This window comes from Puma concolor, chromosome F2 (genome assembly GCF_028749965.1).
Source record: "Puma concolor isolate L17-30 chromosome F2, mPumCon1.1.hap2, whole genome shotgun sequence".
NCBI lineage: Eukaryota > Metazoa > Chordata > Mammalia > Carnivora > Felidae > Puma > Puma concolor.
Window position 1 is genome coordinate 67502587 of NC_141684.1, and position 23397 is coordinate 67525983.

Sequence of the window (23397 nt, forward strand, 5' to 3'; positions counted from 1 at the left end):
TAACAAAGAGAAAATAAAACATGCATGATAGTAAAGGCTGCCATTACAAGGCACCAACTGATACCAAAATATATGCTACATTTACTGTTGATCATTAGTCAACTGGTACTTGGCTCAACCAAATGCTGCTATGGAACTGCCTCCAGGTTTTCCTCAGAACTTCCAATTAAGAGAATATGCAGAAATAAATAGTGTTGATGAGGATATAGAGAGAAGGGAACCTTTGTGCATTGTTGGTGAGGATTTAAATTGGTTACAGCCACTATGGAAAACATTATAGTTTCCTCAAAAAATTAAAAACAGAAATACCATACCATTCAGTAATTCTACTTCTATATTTACTCAGAAAAAATTAAAACACTAATTCAAAAAGATGCACCTCATGTTTACTGTAGCATTATTTACAGTAGCCAAAATATGGAAGCAACCTAAGTATTCATCAATAGATGAATGGATAAAGAACACACACACACACACACACACACACACACACACACACACACAGAGGAATATTACTCAGCCATAAAAAGTGATGAAATCTTGTCATTCATGACAACATAGATGGACCTAAAGGGTATTGTGCTAAGTGAAATAAGTCAGACAAAGACAAATACCATATTATTTCACTTATATGTGGAGTCTAAAAAAATAAAACAAAATTAAAACAGGAACAGACTTATAAATACAAAGAACAAACTGATGGTTGCCAAAGGGGAGGGGATAAGGAGATGGGTGAAAGAGGTGAAGGGGATTAAGAGGTACAAACTTCCAATTGTAAAATAAATAAGGTCACAGTATGAAAAGTATAGATAGGGAATATAGTCAATAATATTGTAATAACGTCATATGGTGACAGAAGATAACAACACTTATATTATGACGATTTCATAAAGTATATAATTGTCAATTCTACATCTGAAACTAACATAACATTGTATGTCAACTACAATAATTTAAGAAATACTGGAAAGAACATGTAACATCAATAAGGAAGAGACTTTAATTGCTCACTACATCAATCCAACTGTTTTCATATTTGAACATTTTAGTTGAATCTTGGTCAAGAGGCACTGAGCCATAGTGGTAAATGTGGTAGTTTTAAGAATGAAGGAATTAGGGTGTCTGAGTGGCTCAGTTAGTTAAGTGTCCAACTCTTGGACTCTTGATTTTGACTTAGGTCATGATCTCATGGTTTGTGAGATTCTCTCTCTCCCTCTCTCTGTGCCCTACTCCCATGTGCATGGGAGCATTCTCTCTCTCTCTTTCTCTCTCTCTCTCTCTCTGTCTCTCTGTCTCTCTCTTTTTTTTTTTTAATTTTTTTTCAACATTTATTTATTTTTGGGACAGAGAGAGACAGAGCACGAACGGGGGAGGGGCAGAGAGAGAGGGAGACACAGAATCGGAAGCAGGCTCCAGGCTCTGAGCCATCAGCCCAGAGCCCGACGCGGGGCTCAAACTCACGGACCGCGAGATCGTGACCTAGCTGAAGTCGGACGCTTAACCGACTGCACCACCCAGGTGTCCCTCTGTCTCTCTCTTAAAATGAATAAATAATAAACTTTTAAAAAAAGAATGAAGGAATCTCTTGTTAAAACAATGCTGTAGGGGCACCTGGGTAGCTCAGTTGGTTAGGCATCTGACTTCAGCTCAGGTCATGATCTCATGGTTCCTGAGTTCAAGCCCCACATCAGGCTCTGTGCTGACAGCTCAGAGTCTGGAACCTGCTTTGGATTCTGTGTCTCCCTCTCTCTCTGCCCCTCCCCTGCTCTCTCTCTCTCTCTCAAAATAAATAAACATTAAAAAATATTTAATTAAAAATGCTCTTTCATATGCAACAAAAGATCAACCCACGAGGACAATTCTTACGATTTTGACTAAGATCCTATGACTGAAAAAGTCTTAAATGAGACAGGTATTACTCTGAATTTGGGACAATGGGGTCTGGTTCCTAAGGCTGAAGGCAGAGTTTAAGCGTGTTGCTTGGCACAACAGGTAGGAAGCCTAGGGTTATTTTGTGAGAACATTTCAGAGAGCGGTCTTGTCTCTAGATAGTATTGATTTTTTAGATACAAAGGAATAAAAGGCTATTTCCCATAGATCCTGACTTCCAGCCAGAGTTTAGGAAGCAGCCTGTCATCACTCAGAGAAGTGGGTGGGGAAAGGGAAGCTAAAGACATTTAAAACTAAAATCACATCAGCTTAAGGACAGCATCCTTTGATGAAATGAAAATAATGGCTATAATAATATTATGAGATTATGGGTGACTGTTTTTAAAAAGTACATTTTATGTTTCAAATTCAGTTTAATATTTTTGGTAAAATTCATTATTTTTGTATAATTAACCACTTCTTAAGTCTTCTTAATCATTACTTTTTAATTTTTTAATGTATTGCCTAAGCCATGAGTTCTAAAAGTAAGTATTGCAAAACTCCTGTGTGAAGTAGAACTGTAGCTGTGCTTCATAGAGAAAACACAGTTTCTATTTCATCTAGTCATTTAGCAATTAGTCACCTATTAGATCCAGGCACTGGGCTAAATAGTAGAAATACACTGGTAAACAAAATCAAATGTAAGCTCGGGGTTTGTGGGTCACAAAGTTACAGCCTACCAAGAAAGGCAGATATTAATCAAATGATCATCCAAATAAGTATATACAAGAAACTTTGGAGAGATGTTACAAGACCATGTAAATCAGTGTACCAGAGGTCAAAGAAACCTTCCCTGAACAAAAATAACCAAACAGAGATCTGAAAAGAACTAGATGAGGGGGTTGCTGGTAGAAACAAAATATATTCTGGGCAGTTGGAAGAGTATTCTCCACTGAACATATTGTCTCTTGGTGCTTAAATTGGAGAAATAAAGAAACATGCTGACATGCGCTCTCATACATAGGATATGAACACATACCTATACATATATGGTTTCTGATATATCATCTAAAAATATAGCCAAAGGTTAATGGGATCATATACCACTTAACCAGGGAAGGCTTTCTAGAAGTGGTGAATTTCAAATAATGTTTGTAAAAGGAAATAACTCATGGCAAGCACACAAATAATTCCTTGATGCAAAATACACTAAGTGTATTGTAAAAGTATTGCCAATTGAATCATTCAAGGTTGAAGAGGAGAGCTTAGAAGATATTCCACAACTGGACAAAAGTGGTCTCTCTGGAAGGTAGAAAATTGGAAAGAGAACCATGTATGTGGTGAAGAGGGAGTACTTTACATGCCAGTTTTCCCTGTGTATTCTATTTATGAGGTCTTCACCATTCCCTGAGGTGCTCCTAGAGACCTTTTACCTACCTCTCTCTGTTACTACATGGGGTTAGTGTTATTATAAGAAATGACTAGTACATCAACAGAGAATCTGCAGCAGGTACCAGATGACTTTGGATATTCAACCAAAATAAGCTATCAATCATAAAAATTAGAGGGGAACCTGGCTGGCTCATTCAGAAGAACATGCAACTCTTGATCTCAGGGTTGTGAGTTCAACTCCCATGCTGGATGTAGAGAATACTTAAATAAATAAAATTTAAAAAAATTTAATATAAAAATTAGAGTACACAGTATTTCATTTAAACTTCACATCTCTACAGGTGCAACTATCACTCATTTTTGAACATGTGATGTGCAAGGGCACATAGCCCCAACAAATCCAATCGAAAGAGCCCAATACAATGAACAAAAGGAGAATTATCAATATTATGGTTACTATTTTTATTACCTCTCTACATTGTATTGTTATTACAGTGTATGGAATTCAGGCTATCATTCTGTAAATTTCATTTTTTTTAATGTTTATTTATTTTTGAGAGAGAGACAGAGACAGAGCTTGAGCAGGGGAGGGGCAGAGAGGGAGACAGACACAGAATCCAAAGTAGGCTCCAGGCTCTGAGCTGTCAGAACAGAGCCCGACTCCGGGCTTGAACTCATGGACTACAAGATCATGACCTGAGCCAGTCAGACACTCAACTGACTGAGCCACCCAGGCACCCCTCATTCTGTAAATTTCAAAGGGAAGAGTCTCTGGGGCAAGCTTCATTCTGTTAAGTGAATTTAGAAGGGAAAAAGACAGTTGATTGCTTGATCATGTAAAATGAAGAGGCTGTTTGCTACCACACCAGTGGTATCTCAAACATAATTATGGAATAATCCTGGAATTTCTTTTGTAAAATCAAGTGTTTATATATGTTTTAGAGGAACAAATTAATTCCTGTCATGTTTCATAATTTTCCAAAATTTAAAAATGTCCCTTTTATACAGAAGTTACAAAGGGCATGGCATTTTAATGTGCCTAAATCTATAATCTACATAGAAAGCATTAGAATATAGAATCATAGGAGACTATGGAGGAAGAACTAGATGGAAGCTCTTTCTAGAATAGCTTAGAAAGACTTTAAGAATTCTGGTGCATAGGCCCCACCAGATTATTCCAAAGCAAAATCTCTGAGTTATCTTGAAGTAAAATTTCAGAGTTGGGCTACACTCGGGCATTTTCAGGACTCTAGGTGTTTCTAAATAGCTGCTCAGGTTGAGAGCCACTGTTCATCACTTCCCTTATACACCAGATCTTATGGGCAGAGACTCCTCAGTTAAGTAACATGGAAAACAACCAAGCAGCTCTCTGGAGGGATTTTCCATTCCCTGGATATCCTAAGAAAACATTTACTAAAGATAATGGTATCTGTGTTATTAAACACAAAATAGAACTTGACTTTGCCTAATTTAACTTAGGAAGAACTATCCAAAGACAATAAAGACAATATTCCTATTTCTTAGACTTTGGGAAAGTCACTCTAAGCCTGTGTCTTCTCTGTAAAACAGTAATGAAATATGAACCTTTGTACTTCTCAGACCTTTTATCAAAGTCTACAGTGTGCCAACATTATGCCAGGAACTTTTATAAATACAGAACTAATGATTGTTTTCTAGGGTTAGGGTTTGAGCAACTGTTAAGAAGTTACTCTCTTGCCCCCTAAAATTGGAACACAGTACACTGGTAGTGCTTTAAGAATTTGAATGTGCAATCCTGGTAGATTTCATCTGAAATCTATAATTCATTAGTAGGTAGAATCAGTTGTACAACAAAGGGAAATTGCTCCCTTGTTACACAGTGCAGAGTACTATATTGGAGGTTGTGAGGGATTCAGAGGTGGTAGTGGTGGTGATGATGATGATGATGATGATGATGATGATGATAATTAACTTGTTAACTAGATTATCTCATTAAAATCCTACAAAAGTATTAGGTGGGTATCTATTTGGTTAAGTAAAGCCCTGAATCTGAGACCTGTGTTACTGAAAAAATATATATATCAACAAAGTCTTGTCCCCTGAGTAGGAAACACAATATGTATTTCACAGGTGTGAAATTTAAACACCTTGTCGGGGTGCCTAGGTGCCTCAGTCGGCTAAGCATCTAACTCTTAATTTGGGCTCAAGTCATGGTCCCATGGTTCATGAGTTCAAGCTCTGCATTGGGCTTTGTGCTGACAGTGCCGAGCCTGCTTAGGATTCTCTCTCCCCTTCTCTTTCTCTGCCACTCCCTCTCTCTCTCTCAAAAATAAATAAACATTTAAAAAAAGGACAAACAAACCTACTCACTTATAGTAAACAATTGCTGTAATAACCAAGGAGGCTTCAGGTCCAACAGAAGTATTTTTTTTAACAAAATGTCTGTAAGCAGACTCTTGATCCTTGTTTTTACCAATAATTATTCCCTGTTCACATTAGCCCAAGATGTCTGTTAAGTTAATTAGCTAAAAAAGATAGAAGACAAAAACTTTTGCTTGAAGCAAAAGTCGTTTTCAGTAGAGTTTTCAATAAGTGATCATTCTACAAATTGTCATCTGAATGTGGCTAAACAGCCTATGAAAACAATAGAGTACACTGAAACCAAAATAGTTGTCATTCCTATTTGTTTAGCATTTAGATGGTAATTTAATAGTATTGACCTTAAGATAAATCTTTATCTTAACGCTAATGAAGCCCCCTTTCAAGTGAAGCCTCACCCCACCCAGGTAACAGACAAATATTTGAAAGGGAAGGAATTGCCAAGGACTCCCTCTAGAGACTTTGTAACTGCACTTATATCACACTTGGTAATTTCCTAAGTGTTTTCACATGTCATTACATTATTTGATACTCAATGTTCATTTTAAGAAAGAGATAACTGGCTAAGTGTGGTCATGTGACTTCCCCCAAGAATGAATACCTACAATGATGAGTGGTAAGAAGCAGGAACCGGAGTAAAATCTAAGTGCACTGCTTCCAAATTCTGTGGTTTTATATCCTCATTAAGTAAAAAGGCTGTATTGAGCAATATAATTGTAAATGACAAAGATAATCTTTTTTTATCTGGTCACAGGCCTGAGGAAGCAGAGCAGTCCTCTCTGCCTTCTGGGTCCACTGCACCAGGCAGATTATGGCCTTGCACCAATTTCTAGTGTCCAAAGTGGATCTTCTCACTGGTACATTTCAACTTATTCATCAAAATAATAACAATTACCTTGTGCCTTCTATTTTAGATACACATTCTTCCCTCATTTTGTCAAAGTATTCTTTTTCAGCTGGCCTACTAAATTCCAATCAACCCATTAGCACAACTTTTGGTCTACAGGACCTTGTATCTTGTAAGGTAAATGGTGCCTTGCTGTTGACAACATACCAGACAACACATCATTGCTAAGAGCAGTCTTAATCTCTGCTGAGTGCCATTGGAGGTGCTCAGAGATGAATAGCTAATGCTTAGCCAACCTCTCCAAGGTGGCAAAAGTAGACAGATCCCATTTTGAATGAATCATGTAATTGGGTGCAGATTTTTCTGCAACTGCACACACATGTGAATGGATTCCAGATATGCAAGGTTAGATGAGAATTGATGCTGGTGGTCTTCTCCCTCCTGCCACCTAGGTGAGCACCTGTCCAACTTGGGCTCTCCTTACAGGCCTCATAGCTCCAAAGCCAAGCCCTCACCTACATGTTGACCTAGTCACCCTTTCCCAGGGCCTTCACCACCACTTCCATAAGCAAGCCTCCTAGCCTCCCCAACTCCTCTACACCTGCTCCTTCCAGACTCTTCAATGCACTGTAGAGTTTTCTGTGTTGCTCCAGAAACATGAACATTCTGCTGGATGTCCTCACTATCAGAGGTTGGTTAGAGCTGGTCTAAGACCAAAGACACAAAGACTGGTCAGTGGCTACCATCACTAGAGCTCTGCTACCATCTAGGTAATAACTGTTAGGACCTCTGCATTTCCTTCACCCTCCTCACAGCATCTCCTTCTCTCAGTCTTCTTCATTCTCTTAGGGCCAGGCCTCACCTCCAGATACTAAGTAGAACAATCCCATGGAACCAATTTAAAAAGGATAGCTCTGGAAGTGACATGCTGGGTCCCTATACAAGGTTGGTCTTACCTGAGACAGAGTCTAAACCCTTTCACAAAACTGACCAGAACTAGACAGTCTCTAGGTGGAGTGAGAGTGTGACAAGTGCTTACCCATAAGGGAAGCAGCAACCCTGCCCAACCCTGCAACAACCCTTCAGAGGGTCTCCCTGCCCCAGGTCCCAGGGCTTGAACATTCTGTAAGCGACTCAAAGGCCTTATCTGTAACTTTCTCAGAGGCCTAAGCAAAACAGTCAAATGAACAAATATTCAATTCAGCCTTTGTTCTCATATTAAAAAAAGAAAATCCTTGGTTCCCAGGATTTCAGTCCTGAAGCAAGGCAGACTGGCTATTCAGTGTAGATGTATCGCCCTCTGCTGTTCAAAAGGAAATGGACTGTAAACAGGAGTTTCAACTTCAAAATATTCCTCACCCCAAATCACCCTCAATTTTCAGTATCCCTGATGCCTCTCTCTCAGCCACCTGAGATTTCAAGAATTGTGAGAAAAACACTCATGGAAGCACCAGGGTAGGGCCGTGTCTAGAGGGGCGCCGCCCTTTTACTGCATTCTTCTGAGGCTGAAGTTTTGCAATAGTGTCAAGTAGTTAGTCAGTTGGGGGATTTACGTTATAACCTGACAAAAATTTGTGTTGAAGCTTCTGTTTGGAAGCAGAAACTTTGGGGCAGTTGTTGAACTTCTGAGGTTTCAGACCCATCCACTCATTGGCTGGGTCAGGACAGAAGATGTAAGGGATCCAGGCAGCAAATTCACAGTGAATATGTGCCAGCCAGCTGCTACTGGGCGGAGGCAAAGGCCAAGAGACATTCCCCCTCCCTCAGGCACATCCCAGAAGTCCCCAGATGGCAGGTCTTAGTCAAGTTTTCCTTGACCAGCAGGGTGAGGTGTTTTTATTTAAAGGCAGACACACATTCCAGCCAGAAATGGTTCCCCTGGCATCACATTTAGCAACTTTGACCCATGAGGCATCTGAATTTACAACCTCTGGTTACCACCTAGAAGAGGAGGAGGCAACACGTCTATACTTAAAAGCATAATCCACAATACAAGGCAGCTAACAAGAAGGACCAGAGGATGGTACAGAAAATACATGCTGGAGAACGTAGGAGGGGAGGATCCTCTCCCTGGAACCAGAGCACAGGGAACAGGGACCTTCCCTTTGTAGTTCACATTGGGGAACTTCCACTTATTTTGTGTCCAAACTTGATAGCATAACAGATATCAGTTTCCTAGCACTGCTGTAAAAAGGTAGTATAAACGGGGTGACTTAGGACCACAGAAATGTACTCTCTCACAGTTCTGGAGGCTAGAAGTCTGACTGAAATCAAGGTCTTGGCATTTTTGCTTCCTTTTGGCAGCTCTCAGGGAAAATGTGTTTCACAACTTCCTCTTAGCTTCTGGAATTGCAGGCAATTCTCAGGGTACCTCAGTCTCTGCTCCCATAGCCATGGCCTTCTCCCCTGCATTTGTGTCTTAATGCGGTGTTCTGTGTGTCTGTATCTGGGTCTCCTCTTCTTATAAAGACACTAGTCAAATTGGATTAAGGGCCCACCCTACTCCAGTAGACTGTACCTTAACTTACATTTTAATTGCATCTGCAAAGACTACTTCCCAATAAGATCACAATCACAGGTACCAAGGGTTCGGACATATCTCTGTTAGTAATACAATTAAACCACAATGACAGGGCTATAAAGTTGGGCAGATTTGGATTTTATATTTAGGCTGAAGTGCTGGGAAATGTTAGTGTTCATCTGATAGAGAGTTCTCAGAGCATTGGCTGAAACAAGCCCATTTACTCTCAGCTCCTGTCATATAATTCACAAACTCTGGAAACAACACTAGTGATACGATGGAACCAGATTTTTTCAGGGAAGAAAAAGCCCTAGTTCATAGTATTTGCAGATTTTCATGGTGTAACTATTCCCTCCCAGGCCTATTTCAAGCTACCAACATGACACCTCGCTTGCAGAATTCCAGAGAATTTAACAATATGTGGCTCCCATCCACTGGTACTAACTAACTGGCTCCAGCATGCCACTGGGCCTATTATTTTTAAAAATGTTAATGGTTAAAAGGAGTTTCCCATTAAAATTTATTTTAAATATTTGCATATTGAGGTCAAGATTCCCCTACAACTTTTGATTATATATGTGTAAAATGATTGGTTTATATATAATTCATACCAAATTTTAAGTCAAACATGCCTCTGGGTCATTCTGTTTTCTGGTTCTCATTTACCCTGAAATAGCTTCAACATTCTCCTCCAATCCCTTCCAGACACTCTATCCCTTACATTTGATCTGTCTGCCATCCATAGTTTCCCTGTCCTCCCCATATCTATTCCTATATCTGACACCTCGCTCGTATTCTCTCAGGACTCTGGCAATCAGCTCTCTCTAACCCAAGTCCTGTCACTGACCTGGGGCCCTTCAGTTCCCATGTGGTTTTCCAAGCCAGCACCCTTTCCCTCATGGCTCGCTGCCCTACTAGGATAGCTGGATGTCCTCCAGCTCTCAAACCTTGAACTCCAGCCTCACACCCTAAACCCATCATTGCTCACCTCACCAGCTAGCTCATCTGTACACACAGCATTTACATCTCACTAACACCTCCTAATTCCCCAAATCTATCAGCCATGTCCCTTTCTTTAACCCTTTACCTGTTCAACTTAGACTCTGGCATCACCATTGTAACTATTCCTTTGTCAATACCCCTAATTCCTTCTACTGCCCCAACCAATATTTAATTGAACATCCACTGGTGAGGTGAATGTTGCCATCACAGATCCATGATCTCCAAACCCAGTTGCAACCCTGCCCTGCATGCTTCTCTGTGTCCCAGAAGACCCTAGTCTTTTTACCATGCTCCAACATTCTCCACCAATCTCCTGCTTCACTTTCAGCAAAAGACATTATGTCTGCATCACAGGAAAATATAATATAGAGAGCACACTATTATTAACAAAGTATTTTCACATAGGTTCATTTAACGTACACAACAACAGGGACAGGTAGGCAGGGAAAATGTTATTATTCCCATTTTACAAATCAAGAAACAAAGGTTCAAAAAAGTAACACATGTCAACATCAAATAGTTACTAACAGAGCCTGGGTAGGATCACAGGTCTCCCAGTTCCAAGAATCTCAGGTCAAGCAGTGAAGTAGGTGATTTGCCCAAGGGCACCAATGAGGTCTTGGCAGCCAGGATGAACATCCATGTCTGTGGGTACCTTCCAAAGTCTTTACCCACCTCTAGAGTGTGCTGCCTTCTCAACAATTGCTTTTTTGCTCTCAAAGCACCTGGAATTCATGTATTCTTTGTATAAAAATAAAAAGTAGGATGATCTTGAAAACAATTTTATTTTTCTTTCTTTTGTGAGTTGTTACCACCAATGATTGTTTACTTATGTTAGTGTTTATCTGATAGGGAGTTCTCAGAACCTTGGCTGAAACAAGCCCATTTACTCTCAGCTCCTTTCGTATAATTCACAAACTCAAAACAACACTGGTGATGAGATGGAACCAGACCAGGGCTCTGATCTGGAAATGTCATCCCATGAAGCCCAAATGCTTGCCTATTGGCCTACAAAGATGTCATGGAGAATTCACTGGGTGAATCCATGCAGACTTACCAGCTGATTTTCTATAAACACACGATACAAGCCAAAGCCACTTCCATTGGGAATGGGGGCCATAGTGAATCACTTGTTGCAATTCCAGACAGATAAGAGTCTCAGATCTTTCCTGGGCCTTCCAGTGAAGCATGAAAACCAAAGGGAATTTGCTTCTGTTGATAAAAAAGGACTACTCTATCCCAGTTGTTCTACCAATACCTTGCTTTGTTCGTGCTGTACCTACATCATTGTACACGGTTGTACATAGAGGCAGCCATGCAAAAGAGTTACTGACCTCCCTTGTCATCTGGTACAGCCTGCATATCTGCCTCTCACCTTGGAGATATGCTGCTCTTCAGCCTGCCTCCAATGGATTGGACTGAACCCCACCCATCAGAACTGATATCTGTGGGGTACACCAGAAACACTGGACTGGGAGATGGATGACTTGGCATCTAACTGTGAACCTGGATAAGACACATGTCTTCTTGATCTTGATTCCTCCTCTCTCAGACAAGAGGTTTGCTGTGGCCAAAGCTAACTTAGTAACACTGTGAAAACTGCTTATGCTGTCACCACAAAGAGAACTTCCAGGGAAGAACCCAGAAAGTGATGAAGGAAGAGAGGACAGAGGAGTCTCCTTTAAATAAGATTGATTTAGGGACTTACAATAAGTTTGCCACTGGACAGTGTTTCCTGAAAGTGCCAGAGGAGATGGAAAGTGAGGAGCAGCAACATGTTAGTTATGCTACGAAGAGCAGACCAAATGAAGGGAAAGCCCAGGCCTGTTCCATGGGTGAATCAGCAGACAGCACACACCTGTAGAATTATTGATTCATGCATGTTGTAAGCTGTTTTTATGGACATAATTGGGTATGAGTGTAACAGAATGTTTCTGGCCCATGGGGACCTTGAAGGCAATGTAGGGTGCTCTTGGTGGCTCTGAGGACAGTGGTTTAAGAAGGATGTTTCACAGTCCCTGCCCTTGGAAGCCCACGGTGACCATGTCATCCCTACCCTTCCATGGGAGAGTGGGGTGGTGGGAAGAGCACAGGGTCATTGCAAACATTAAATGAAATTATCCTGCTCAAAGCACAAGCACATAACTTTCAATAAAGGGTAGCAACTGTTAATGTTCTGTGGCTTACTTCAAAGGCAAAGGAAAGTAAAGCTCTCCTAGTAGCTCCAGGTTGCACTCAAGTTCAATGTATTCAGACATGTGAAGACAAAAATGAGCCTTCCCCTCCCCACTGCTGCCCCTGAGCTTGGACCAATAACTAATACCTTCAGACCTGTCCAAATACAAAGGGGGCATCTCAGTACGTGTGGGGAATGATGCAACAGCACTGGGAGGCAGCTACCACACAGGCTAAGAGCACCAGATTTCATTCTTTCTCATTGCCAAGTAGTATCCCATTGTATATATAAACCACATCTTTCTTATCCATTCATCAATTGATGAACATTTAGGGTCTTTCCATAATTTGGCTATTGTTGAAAGTGCTGCTGTAAACATTGGGGTACATGTGCCCCTATGAATCAGCACTCATGTATCCCTTGGGTAAATTCCTAGCAGTGCTATCGCTGGGTCGTAAGGTAGATCTATTTTTAATTTTTTGAGGAAACTCCACACTGTTTTCCAGAGCGGCTGCACCAGTTTGCCTTCCCACCAACAGTGCAAGAGGGTTCCCGTTTCTCCACATCCTCTCCAGCATTTATAGTCTCCTGATTTGTTCATTTTAGCCACTCTGACCAGTGTGAGGTGGTATCTCAGTGTGGTTTTGATTTCTATTTCCCTGATGATGAGTGATGTTGAGCATCTTTTCATGTGCCTATTGGCCATCTGGATGTCTTCTTTAGAGAAGTGTCTATTCATGTCTTCTGCCCATTTCTTCACTGGATTATTTGTTTTTTGGGTGTGGAGTTTGGTGAGTTCTGTATAGATTTTGGATACTAACCCTTTATCTGATATGTGGTTTGCAAATATCTTCTCCCATTCTGTTGGTTACCTTTTAGTTTTGCTGATTGTTTCCTTTGCTGTGCAGAAGCTTTTTATTTTGATGAGGTCCAAATAGTTCATTTTTGCCTTTGTTTCCCTTGCCTCTGGAGACGTGTTGAGTAAGAAATTGCTGTGGCCAAGATCAGAGAGGTTTTTGCCTGCTTTCTCTTCTGGGATTTTGATGGCTTCCTGTCTTACATTTAGGTCTTTCATCCACTTTGAGTTTATTTTTGTGTATGGTGTAAGAAAGTGGTCCATGTTCATTCTTCTGCATGTTGCTGTCCAGTTTTCCCAGCACCTTTTGCTGAAGAGACTGTCTTTATTCCATTGGATATTCTTTCCTGCTTTGTCAAAGATTAGTTGCCCATACGTTTTGTGGGTCCATTTCTGGGTTCTCTATTCTGTTCTATTGATCTGAGTGTCTGTTTTTGTGCCAGTACCATGCTGTCTTGATGATTACAGATTTGTAATACATCTTAAAGTCCAGGGTTGTGATGGCTCCCACTTTGGTTTTCTTTTTCAAGATTGCTTTGACTATTCGGGGTCTTTTCTGGTTCCATACAAATTTTAGGATTGTTTGTTCTAGCTCTGTGTAGAATGCTGGTGCTATTTTGATAGGGATTGTATTGAATATGTAGATTTCTTTGGGTAGTATTGACATTTTAATAATATTTGTTCTCCCAATCCATGAACATGGAATATTTTTCCATTTTTTTGTGTGTCTTCTTCAATTTCTTTCATAAGCTTTTCTATAGTTTTCAGTGTATAGATTTTTCACCTCTTTGGTTAGGTTTATTCCTAGGTATTTTATGGGTTTTGGTGCAATTGTAAATGGGATAGAATAGATTCCTTGATTTCTCTTTCTGCTTCAGTATTGGTGTATAGAAATGCAACCAATTTCTGTGCATTGATTTTACTTTCTTTTTATTTATTTATTTTTTAAATTTACATCCAAGTTAGTTAGCATATAGTGCAACAATAATTTCAGGAGTGGATTCCTTAAACTGTGCACTGATTTTATAGTTTGTGAGTTTGCTGAATTCACGGGTTGGTCTAAGAGTTTTTTGGTGGAACCTTTAGGTTTTTCCATATAGAATATCTTGTCATCTGTGAAGAGTGAAAATTTGACTTCCTCCTGTGAAGCCATGTTTGACTTCAATGTTCATAAGTAGGGAAACTTGTGAGTTAACTGTAGGAGTATTTTCAATGTAGGCATAAAAAGAATGAAGCACACATCTCCATGAGGTGATGTAAAAAAGGGTATAAAAATGCAGTTTCACATTTTTATAAAAAAGCAAGGCATAGAAGTATGTGTATAGTAATCTTATTTTAAAAAGTGGATCCATATGTGTGCATATATACATAGAGAGCATGTGCATAATACATACTTGTACATGTTTGTTTATGCGTAGAAAATTTCTGGAGAGCATGTAAAATTTGTCTCAAGTTCCATGGAGGGAAAGGACTGGGGACTGGGATACAAGGGAGAATTATTTCATGGCATAAAGTTTATACTGTTTAAATTTCTACTGCATGCACATATAACTTTTCAATTAAAACGTATTTATTTTTATTTAACTGCACTTGGGGCAGGATCACCAGTGCTGAGAGGGGTTCACTTGCTTTGAGCAGCTGTGCCATCAGCATTTAACACCCACCTCAATGACTTTGCTTCCTGTCCATCTGCAACCAGTCTTCCCCTTCTAGCCTTCTTCCATACCATCTCCAGTGTTCTCTTTCAAAAATGTAGATTTACCTAAGCTAAGAAATCCTTGTTGCTTCCTGTTTCCTATAAGATAAAGTCTGATCTGCTTAGTGGGGCATTAGTGGGAAGTGTTATTGCACCTAGTACAGTATCATTCTTGGGCCTTCCAAAAGTCCACTGCCTTCTTCTCTTTTCTACTGTCACTACCCTAGACCAAGCTTATCATCTCCTTGGATTACCCTACCAGGATCCTAACTGACAGTCTTTTCTCCAGTTTTTCTCCATTCCCATCTGTTCTCCATAAATTACTTTCTTTTAAAGTGCAAATAATATCTATTGCTCCCCTGCTTATACCAACCCTTTAAAACTGCCTACCCACCAGGGGCACCTGGCTGGCTCAGTAAGGAGAGCATGCAACTCTTAATGTTGGGGTTGTGAGTAGCCCCATGTTGGATGTAGAGATTACTAAATAAATTTTAAAAATAGATAGATAAACTTTATAAAGAAGAAAGAAAGCTGCCCACTGATCTTAAGTTAAAACCCCAGCTCCGTAGCAGGTCCAGTGCCATCTCTCCCCAGTTCTTTCCTCTCTGCTTTGATTTGATTTCTACCAACTACTGTACACTGCTTAGTTCCTTGAAGATGCCATTCTCTCTTTACTCCGAGTCTTTGCACATGCTATTTTGGGTCTTAAGAAACTCTTCTCTCTTCTTCTTGGTCTTCCAACCCCACCTGGCTCACTCCTTCAGCCAAAAGGGTCATAAAAATAAGAATGCCATGAGAGGGGCACCTGGGTGACTTGGTCAATTAAGCATCTGACTTCAGCTCAGGCCATGATCTTCCAGTTCTTGAGTTCCAGCCCTGCATCAGGTTCTGTGCTGACAGCTCAGAACCTGGAGCCTACTTCAGATTCTGTCTTCCTCTCTCTCTCTCTCTCTCTCTGCCCCTTCCACTCACACTCTCTCTCTTTCTTAAAAATAAATAAACATTTTAAAAAAAGAATTCCATGAGAAAATCATAAATGAAGGAAGAAAGAAAAAGTCACCAATCTGAGGAGGAATCCTGTAGGAATTCAGCTGTCAGAAGAGAACTGTATGAGTAAGACCATCGAGGAAAGAAAGGGCTGGGCAGTCTGGAGAATGGAAAGTAGAGGAGTCCATCTGGTTAATAAACTGGGGAAGACTGAGTGAATGGTTGGTGGAGAATGGCTAGAAAAAGTGAAAGACCTTGAAAGCCAAGATAAGGAGTTTGGTCTTCATTTTTTAAACAGTGGGAAAACTTGAACCATTTTTAACCTAGCAAGTGACGACCTCCAGTATTTATTTTAGAAAGATGTAAACAACAGAGATCAGAGCAATGAAGTTGGGGAGATGGGTAATCTTAGGGAAAGAGAATGAGAGCCTGGCCCAGGGCAACAGCAGGCAGAACTGGTAGAAGAAATGGACTTGAAAGAGATGTGGAGATAACCTCCTGGGCTTCATAACCAAGTGAATGGGAGGAGAGTCAAAGGAATCAGAAAGGACTCACCACCTCATCAGAATAACTGGGAATATGGTAAGGTTATTGGCCGAGATGGGAATCACAAAAAAGGGAGAAGATTTGGAGGAATACAATGAATTAGGTCTGGAACATGCCAACTTTTGGGTAGGAGATCAGGAAGCCCATGTCCATAATTAAAATCAGACACAGTTCAGGGTACAGTATGCTGGGCCTTTCACAGAAACCACATGTTAAGGTTGGTTTAATCTTTTCTCGTGTGGCATGTTTCCATGACTCCTATTTTCCATATCCCAACAAAGCCATGTGAATTGTTTGTTCGCCTTGCATGCAAAAACGGAATTGTAGAAGTACAGGGAGAGTGGAGATAAGGTCTGTGAATAGGAGAAGACCTGTTGTTCCAGGACCAAAATCTAGAAAATGGTTTTTCTCTTTAAGCCTACTACTTAAACAGCACGCTACTATTTCTTTTCAAGTCCCAACTCTGCTATGATGAGCAACCTGGGGCAACTTCACCTCTACTCTTCCCTTAGCCCCTGGACACTTTGAAGTCCACAATACAAATATTTTTCATAGTTATGCAGTTTTTAAACTCCTTTTTGCTTTTGAACTCTTCAAAGGTGTATATCTTGTCTCCCTAACTAAATTCTTAATTCTTAAAAAGCCAAATTTATGCCAGACATTTAACTTTTTTATTGTCACAGAGCATGGTACATATTGAGTTTTCAAAAACCACAAAGTGGATTGAAACTGATACTGAATTCATTTGGGGAAGAAAGGAGAACCACCTTGAAAGGACAGAGTACAGCAAGAGGTGATATGTTGGTTAGAGGTGTGAGGTGGTATCAGTTCCTAACATAGAAAAGAACCTATTCTAACATAAAAGAAATCCTTCCTCCATTTTCTAAGAAAAATGACTTTGCATTCTAAATATGTTCTAAAGAAAGGAAAATACTGGTAATTGTCAAGTAAATTACCTTCTCAACTCGCTAAAAATCTGTTTTTCAGGGACTACCTTTTGTTTATAAGCAATATGGATAAAATACAGAACTTGTCCTTTATAATTAATTATATTTGGTTGTTCTAAACAGTATAAGACTGAAGAGTAAGTCTTTCACTTTCTTTTAGTTCTTCCTTTTAGAGGTCTACTTGTGTGACCATTATGATTGGGCAACTTTTTTTAACATTTTATTTTATTTTATTTTATTTTATTTTATTTTATTTTATTTTATTTTTGAGAGAGAGAAGTGTGAGTAAGGGAGAGGGGCAGAAGGAGAGAGAGAGAGAGAGAGAGAGAGAAAATCTTAAGCAGGCTCCATCCTCAGCATGGAGCCCGACATGGGCCTCAATCCCACAATCCTGAGATCATGACCTGAGCTGAAATCAAGAGTCGGACACTCAACCGACTGAGCCACCCAAATGCCCTGATAAATGGGCAACTTAAAAGACGCTTATTCCTGACTCAGCTCATGACAGAATTCCCTGGGCAGAAGAGGTAGAGCAACCTCAAGTATTGCCAATGGGCAGATTGTGTATTTGCCGTGATGGAGGAAGATGTATGTGGGGGAGGTGGGGAGAAAAGTTTTGTGTTGCTAACTGACAAGTACCAATAGGGTAGGGCTCTGATCACAAAGATCTCTCCAGCTGTCCCGCCAACAGCTCCCACCAATCTGTCATCAATATCACTGTTTAATATAGAACCCCCATTAGGATCACCCATCAGCATTTATAGAGCCGCTGGAAGAATGAACCTACTACTCATAGCTTTCAGCAGGGAGTGTAATTAGGAGTAGGAAAGGAAGTGGTTCAAAAGTGGATCTGAGACTACTCTTGGGAGCAGCATGAAACATGACTCTGAAGGTTGGCAAAGAGAACAGGGAAAAGACACTCGAGTGATTGCTTCATTGTCTTGCCAAAGGCTCCATTCCCACTCCTTTTAGAGCATACCTTTCCCCTTCTGAGATTCCCCCAGGCACCAGGTGAACAGGTAGGAAAGCTCCTTCTAAGCCCTGGTGGCAGCAACGTCTGTTGGCTCTGTGTCACATTCCTTTCCAGACTTCACAAGCCTCAGGTTACAAAGGTCTCATTGCACAATTCTTAGGAGAGTGGGCATGGAGGCTGGGCTGGGATAAAGGAGAGTCCTGTATGTGTCAGAGATCCAGGTGTGGCCAGATGCCAAGGCACCCCAGGTGGTGGCAGCAAGAGAAAGAATCAAATGCCTTGATCTCTGGCAAGGTAGATTTCTTTGCTTTTTTTTCCTCCCAAAGCTGTTAAATAAAACTGATCAGGATGCATTTTCTTGGGTAATTTGATGGAAAACATTTCAAAAGTTCACTTGGCATACCTGTGTTTCAGTTTACTGTAGAGATGAAAATGCAAAACCCACAATGAAGAATCTGAAATTAAAGCTCTTTTTATAAAACCCTCCATTTCTTACAATCAGCTTTCTCATGAAGTTTTATGCTGTAGTATATGCAAAGTTACTCAATATATTACACAACCTTTGAAATTAATGTGGAAGCTGAAAGACATTACTACAACCCGTTTAAACCCTATGTCATGATGGAATGTTCTTTTCTATTAGTGATCATTTAATAATTCTCTTTTATGAAAGATAATCTGCATGGATAGCTAGAAACATATGGAAGTTCCTTACAGGATATACACTTTTCAGTTGGTTAAAAAACAGTCTAGCAGCCTAGAAAATATTCATCAGATCTTTGGCACTGATGACTATGAAAATGAGATCTATATTTATATTTAGCAATTTCATTTCCTTTCAGATTTTGGGACTTTAGACAGATATTAATATATTTGCAATGAATTGAATAGGAAAAAGCTGTGAATATCTGTATCCAGGGAATGCCTGGGCTCAGACTTACAGGTTAATTAGAGATGCAAGACATATACAGCTCTACATAAAACAAACCCTGGAAAAATCTAAGGCAGCTCATAATTACAAATAAAATATTAATTCATGGGAAGAGTCAGGAGAGGCTCATAAAGGAGGTATATTAGGTAGTAAGGATAGGTTACCACACATGATGTAATAGCCACACCTGCCAGATGAAGTGTTCACTCATACATACATCTATGGAGTATACATATATATGATATATATATAGAGTATACACACTCATACACATAAACAAAGTGATCTAGCTAAACTGGAAAAGGCAAGGCCACAGAAAGTCTGCATATTTATTAAAAAGCAGAAAGGTTGTTAATGTTATAAATGCCTTTTTTCTTTTCTTTTTCTTTTTTTTTTTTTTTCAGTGAACTACTTCTAATCAGGCCTCAAGGCAGAATAACCTGTCAGTTTCCCTGGATTTATTTTAATTGTTATCTCAGCCTTTTGGATGGGGTCTTGGTTGCCTTTTCTTGACCTTGACCAAAGCTTGTTCTATTTGGAGCTATAAAGGGTAGGAGAGTTTTGGTGACTGGTGCCACCTATATAGAGTACTTGAATTTACTAATAACCACTCCAAGGGTATAAAATGAGATTTCCTTTCTTAGGATATTCTAAAATAGGTCAGATATGAATAGTTAATTCTTTCAGCATGAATTAGGGGCAGGGAATATTGAAGACACCTGGCTGAAAGTAAGAGGACTTAAACTATGTTCCCCAAGCTAACACTAACTAGCTTAATGACCTAAGTCAAGACACAACCTCTCTGTGCTGGTTCCCTCTTGTAGAAATGAGGACATTGGAATGTATGATCTCTTAGTTCCCCTCCAACTCTAAAATTCCATGGTATGTGACTAACACAATGCTCAGAGAACATTATAGTCAAGGAATATAAATGTAGACAAGTTAGGACACTATGTTTTTTGGATATTATTTTAAGTTAAACCTAAACTTGGTTTTCAATAACTATTAATGAAGTCTAAAAGTTGGACCATTGAGGATTTAATTTTCAAGGACCTAAGAAGTTGGATCATAATGTAACTGTAGGGGCACCTGGGTGGCTCCGTTGGTTGAGCATCTGACTTTGGCTTAGGTCATGATCTCATGGTTTGTGGGTTCAAGCTCGGCATCAGGCTCTGCACTGACAGCTCAGAGCCTGGAGCCTGCTTCAGATTGTGTGTCTCCATCTCTCTCAGTCTCTCCCCCACTCACCCCTGTCTGTGTCTCTCTCTCAAAAAATAAACATTAAAAAAACATTTTTTAATAAATAAATACTGTAATTGTAAAAATCATGATGGTTTCTCTAGAGGGAGGTTGAATATATAGTAGAGTTAATGTACAAGTACATTTTGTTTTCATCTGGACCTCCGGATTTATTGACATGCTTTAGGTTATTACTACTTTTATAGTGTATAGAGTATTGGTCTTACTGCTGAGATATATTTATTCCTGATGTTGGAGGTCATAGTGTGTTAAAATTGTGTCCTGTGGTTAGAGATTGGATCTCCCGTCCCCTGGTCTATTGCTATTGGAGTCCCCTGTGGGTAACTAATCTATCTGTCAGAACACTGGACTGCTGCTTCCACTGAGGGAATGTGGCAATAAACTTAGCTCTTGCGGGCAAATCTCAGCGTGCTTGCCTGAACAGTCTTGTACTCAGCTCTGGGGTCGCAGTGTGTTGAGACACGGAGGGAGGCCAATGGAGATGAGTCAGGACCTGGCGCTCACCCCATGCTCCGCCCTACTGGTAAACAGAACAGCTATTTGCCGTCACTTGAGCCTCTCTGGGCCCCAAGACTCCAGGAAGAAACAAATACTTTAGAAGCCAAAACCCCAAGGCAAGGTAAAGAAAACAGAAATGTCTGCATCCCCAGCGATGATTTCACTGGCATGAGTTCTTTAGAGGGGGAGGAGCTGTAGATGGTTCCAGCTGAACTGTTTTACCTACTTCTCAACCATAAGGCCCTTCTCTTTCACTGTTTATAGGAGATGATGGCCTTTTGCCTTTTAAGCCTTGAAATTTCAAGGCTTTAAATTTAATCTTGGTTGCTAACCCATAATAAACTTATTTCTCCTCTTTTTATTACTTTTATTTCTATCTTTGTATTATCTTCTATGAAAATACTTCTTTCAGTTCTTTCAGTTAACTTATTTTTTGTTAAGTCTATTCTTCCCTTTCAGTGTTGGGAAGAAGCTATTAAAAGAATAAACACCACCAGGCAATAAATGTAAACTACTCTACAAAGTAATTTTACACTGACTTCCTCGAGGTAACTGTTGCTTTTGCATTTTTGCCATGGTTGGGGATAGACCGGTGAGGGGTTAAAAGTCTTGGAAATATCTTCATCTGGCTTCATGACATTAAAGAAGTCTGGCTATTAAGAAGACATAACACAACTCGCTTTCTGGTGGGACTGCCTTTGGCCTTTTTCTGATCATTGGGAACCTTTACCATAAAGTATGTGGTGCGTAGTCTCTATGCTTATCTTATTCCTAAGCCTGGAGATATACTCATCTCCTGGTCCTCTCTTTCTATTTTTTTAGATAACAGCAATTTCTGTTCTAAGCTTAGCAATTGTTACATACCTGAACTGGAGGCATGGCTAGCTGTTTCCTTCTAGCTCTGTCCGGTAGTGTCCTGCCTCTAATATATCAATAGCTGAACCTCCTGTTACTTTCTTCTCAGTGGCCAAGTTGGAGCCTGGGCTGAATATTGTGATGTCACAGAGTAGAATCCTTGCTCCTCCCAAACTCCCAGCTGAGACCCTCTGGCTTCAGTATTTTCTGTCTTGCCCATGGTGGAAGGTTGGGAAGGTTAATCCCTTTATTTGTTAACTGACCTATAGAGCTATAGAATCTTACTGTGAACAGACACCTTAAAGACCTTGTGACTAGATTCTAATCTAACTCACTTATTTTACAGATGCGGACATTCAGATTCTAGGTAGTTCATGGCAGAGCTAAATCTAGAACCCAGCTGCCTTCAGGGTCAGCCCCCTACCCTTCTGAACACACTGCACTCACAATGGGCTCTGCTCTCTGGGTTTTTCAACATCATTGTTCTCTGATAGGCAGCTCATTGGTTGATTTTTACCTGAATCTACCCATGACAAGAGACCATTCAAATAACGTGCATCATGGGAGGAGAACAGAGTCTCAGGGAAGATCATTAGTTTTTCAAAAAATCTATAGGTACCGGAAATAGCTAACTTTGGTTCTGGCCCAAACTCTGAAATTCTGAGCCACCTGACAAATTCTAGATTAACAAGTAATGTGACTTTTGAGTAACTGATGCTTTCAATGAGATTTAATGATAAGAAAGAATGCTCAACCCAGGATTAGTGTTGGCTGCAATGCCATACAAGGTTCTAGTGCTTGCTGAGGAGAGAATGGGAAGGAATAATCAGTAACGAAATAGGCTTTCATTGGAATTTAATTCTCTTTCATACCCTCCACTTTTTCTATATACTGTCCCCATATGACATTAAAAAATTGTCTGCATTGCACGAGATGACCTGTATCTGTGAAGCCTGAGAATTGTACTTGCAAAATCTCTCAAGTGGGGAGCATATATTGTACTTTTATAACACCAGCTACTAACATTTTATATCATGTTTTAGCATTTACAAGCTATTTCCACATATTTCATTTAATCTTCACAGCTCAGTGAGGTAAACACTGTATTATTTTTAGTATGACTTTATGAGTGAGAAAATTATAGCTCAGAGAGAGGTTGTGACTTGCACAAGATCACAAAGCTAATTAAGTGGAAACAGTAACATCAACTACAAATCAGATCTTCCAACCAACCATTTTCCCTACCACAGGACTTCCCCAGGGTGGGAGGAATTGTCATGTGGTCCTGGAACACACTTGAAGGTAATTGCATTAAGCAACCTTTTGATTAACAAGAAATTATTCCTCTGGGTCATAAATGTTGCTTTGCTAACCTCCTACATGTCTCAATAAAAACTTAGAGAAATGGTTAATGAACACTAATTTCAAACTTTAAAATAATATAATCATTGCCCTTCCACCTGACAATTCCACATCTGAGAATTCTCCTAAGGGAATCATCATGGATATGAATAATATTTAGCTATAAGAGGTTCTTTGAAGCATTGTTTATAATAGAAAACAAATTAAAAGCTCAATATTAGAAAAGTGGTAAAATGGATTATGCTTAACTCATGAAAATAATGTTGTTGGTGAAGTTTTCCAGAACTTTAATCATTCATGTGCTATCTTTAGAATATCTTC

The 23397-nt window shown here is 39.8% G+C and overlaps 1 protein-coding gene across 2 annotated transcripts in view; it reads right to left on the reverse strand.

Moving 5' to 3' along the window:
• Positions 1-21856, reverse strand: part of DNAJC5B (DnaJ heat shock protein family (Hsp40) member C5 beta) — an 89802-nt gene extending 67946 nt beyond the window's left edge. For both annotated transcript variants that reach the window (XR_015246494.1, XM_086694936.1), the window contains exon 1: positions 21724-21856. The gene's annotated coding sequence lies outside the window, so the exon portion shown is untranslated. The remainder of the gene's footprint in view (positions 1-21723) is intronic.
• Between the last annotated feature and the right edge of the window lie 1541 nt (positions 21857-23397).